Genomic DNA, 3,777 nt, shown 5'->3' on the forward strand with positions numbered 1-3,777 from the left:
CCTGGAGCACCTCCTCCCCCTCCTTCTCCACAGGCCTGAGTGTCTGCTGAGCTGATTCTCCCCGCCCCAGGTTTTGTTTTTTCCCCTTCTTAAACATTTTATCCCAGAGGCGCTACCACTGTCACGGATGGGCTCAGCCTTGGCCAGCACTGGGTCCATCTTGGAGCCGGCTGGCATTGGCTCTGTCAGACATGGGGGAGGCTTCCAGCAGCTTCTCACAGAAGCCACCCCTGTAGCCCCCCCACTACCAAAACCTTGGTCTGCAAACCCAATATGCTATAGTGGACTCATAACCAGTTGGGTTCATCCAAATAAAACAGGAACATAATAGCTGCAACCTCTGAAAAAGGAAATTGGAAACAAACAGGAATAGGAAGTACAAGGATATTATTCATCATAGTTATTATTTAATATTTGTATCATGCTAACCACTGATAAAGTTTTGTCCTCACTAGCCAATGATTTATTTACATATTTCTAATCAGGGACTCTCTGGAAAGCCCCCAATTACACCAATGTGTACACTAATCAAACTGACTTGTTATTGCCAAAAGACTGCCAGAAGCTCATACTTTGAGACTGAAAGATCAACATGACTGTGCTTCTAGGGCATGAGATACAAAACACTGCACAAAGCAAAAAACACACAGGTTTTTGGACTGGGTGGGTGGGGATGGGAGCAAAGCTTCACCCAAACCAATGCAACGATACCTCCCTACGACTGTAAGGTGCTCTGTGGTTCTGATGCCATTCACACCTTCCTGAAGCAGATGTAAGGCAATTCACAGAAATGTTTTTACAGCTGAAAAGTCAGCAGTTACATTGATTCTGGAGATTGTTTGTCAATTCTGCTGCATGGGAAGAGGCAGCCTTTGGAGCCAGAGAGTAGAGTACTGAAGAGGTTAGTCTTCAATTTTGGCTTGTGTTTGACAGAGAGAAATCCCAAAGGTAAGTCCTGGAAAGTAAAGAATTCCAAGAAGTGGAGGCCACAGACCATAGGTCACAGTTACATTTTCAAGGAGAGGTGGTCTTAACTTTTAGTCCAACAGTAACATGTCCAAAAATTAAGAAGCACATGCACTGTCCAGCCACTGAGAGTCAAATCAAAGCAAGCAGGTTCCTGCTTGTCCTTCACCAACTACTCCTTTGATACCTTTAGCTTTGATTTATGTTTTAGCTAAGTTCCGTGGAAATGGCCCTATCCAGATGCTAAAGCAGCTTCTTACAGTAACAACTCAAATGCAAGCCAACACTTTAACAAGTATTAGCTACCTGTCAAAACAGTTCCAAAGACTGGAACTGTGACTGTATATTCCCTAAACTGATTAAATTCTTCATGCAAATTCCAACTGCTTACTCAATTACATTATCTTCAGAACTAATAAGCAGTTCTATCCTAACTTTACTATTATTTGCTTAGGTCTCTTGAGAATATTCTCATTGGTCCACAAACTAAACACAAAGGACTCCAGTCCTTTTAGTGACATAGCACACTTCAAATAAATTAAAAGCCAAAGCAATGGGTTAGTTAGCAAGCCACTCTGCAAATGACAGATTCATTGTTCAAATGGGTTCTGAAGACTCCGTTATCATGGTATCACCCTCCTTTCCCTCAGTACCGTACAAGATGATCCACAGAACCGTCATCTTCCTGCCTGGCAGCTTGTTATATTTAAGTACCTCATAACAAATAGGGCAAGTGTAAGATGGCTCACACAGAACTGTGTCACGTTTATGGAAAGGAGACCAGCACCTAGACCCTTATGTAAACCTTGAAATTCTCTTTTCTGGCACTGACACACATCATTTTGAGGTGAACATCCATGCCGTTTTAATTACATGTACCAGGATAAAAAGCAATGCCAGCACGAGACAACACTGTTCATTTCAGCAAATTTGAGAAGGGTAAAGCAACTATGACAAGAAACTGAGAGAGGCTGCTGAGCAGCAGCAGCAGCACAATTTAGATACCCACTTTCAAATCCAAGGTCAAACATTCTTTGCTTCCTCGCCTGCTGGTTTTATCTGCAGGAGTTCTACACTGGATGTTAAGAGTCTTCCTCTCTCCACGCCAAGAAGTTTTCTGAGGTGATCTGGTGAGGTCATGACAGAAAACAGGTGTCTCGAGATTTTTAATGAGCACACTCATTAAAAATCACACACATACAGTATCCTACACTAAAGGATCCTCCTTGGACTTTTAGTCTGTTGTTTCTACAACTGATGCACTACAGGAACTGAAATTGCATCTGCCTGGAAGCTAATGAAGGTTTACAGAACCAATAAAAGAGCTAACAGGCCCAGAACTCCACTGTTCCAGATTTGGGTTCTGGCCTGCCTTTGCAAACACAGTCTATGCTAGTGAATGTTTTACAGTGCTGGTCCCCAAATGCCACCAAAGGACAAATACTAATGCACTTTAAATGTTTTAAGATCAATTTTATTTCTCACTTTGAAAAAGGAAGCAAAGAAAAATGCTTAACATGTTTGATCATTTGCCAAAGAACACGCTCCTCTAATTTCTAGTAGCAGTAAACATGAAAGAGAAAATTAATCTAATCTTCTATTAATTTACCATTAGTGAAAGACCATAGAGATATGATTCTGTACGTTGCTGCTGCAAAATAAATCCCAGAATTGTGAATCCCCTGCTCTTAGAGGCAGCACTTGCTGGAGCAATCTGGTTTTCTCAGTTGAAACTTCAGTAGGAAACTGCCAAATGCTAGGAATATGAGAAGCTACATAGTTCTGTAGCTTATTGTATCTCCTTCCTCCCAGCTTTGTGGCAGCTAATTTCTCTATTCAGTAAATATAACTAACAGCATTTTCAGATGACAAAGTAGTTGTGGCGAATGAAGAACACTTCATTTTAAATGGGTTTCCTTGTCATGGGAAAGATAATGAGACTTTACAATGAAGTTTACAAGCAGCATAAACCCGCTGAAAAAAAGTACTCAAATCTGGTTTTAAATTGTGTTCTAAATTAAATCACTCTGCAGCACTATTAAAGCCATATATCTTTAGTGACGCAAGATAAACATACAAGGTTGATTCTACACTTTGAAGACTTCTATTCCCAGAATTTCTGGTAGAGCACTCCTCTTATTTATTATTACCAAACTAATCTTGTCATTCAGCACTAGTTGAGGTTCTGCCTGTTTTATCACAGCTGTGCCTGGGCTCAGACAGTTCCAGTTTGCAAAGCACTGAAACGCACTGCACACCTACAGAATTTACTAATGTTTAGTTGTCTTTCTTGTGCGCTCTGTGATAGGGGTATGATGAATGAATAGGTATTTCCATTCTCTCACCCTGAAACACGATTAAATTAAAACCCCCTAACTTCGTGTATGTAGCAGGCTCCCAGAAGCACTTTTTATAAAACAGTACAGATGCTCTCTTCAACCTTTTAAGCAAATGAAAAGGCAGCGTTTTAGGCCTTAGGCTAAAATCCCATTTTCTTTACGTGCTCGGCCTCCAACGTGCTGGTGCTTGCAGAGAGGAATTTTAAGTGTAGTGCAAACGAGCTGGGGCCGAGGGAGAGGTACATTTTACTCGAACTCACAGGGCACCTTCAACGCCGTGTCGGACAATTTTCCTTCTGGAACACTTTAACGGGGATTTAAGGTTCCCCCCTCCCCCTTCTGTAACAGCCAACTTGTTTGGCACGGCCGGGAGGAGGGGAGCGCGGAGTGGAAGTCGCAACCCAAGTCGGGACAAGCGCAGGGGATGCGCCGGAGCCCAGGCGGCCAGCAGTCTCCAGGCAGAAGCGCGCGG

Source organism: Eurypyga helias, unplaced genomic scaffold, assembly GCF_000690775.1.
Source record: "Eurypyga helias isolate BGI_N326 unplaced genomic scaffold, ASM69077v1 scaffold3689, whole genome shotgun sequence".
Taxonomy (NCBI): Eukaryota; Metazoa; Chordata; class Aves; order Eurypygiformes; family Eurypygidae; genus Eurypyga; species Eurypyga helias.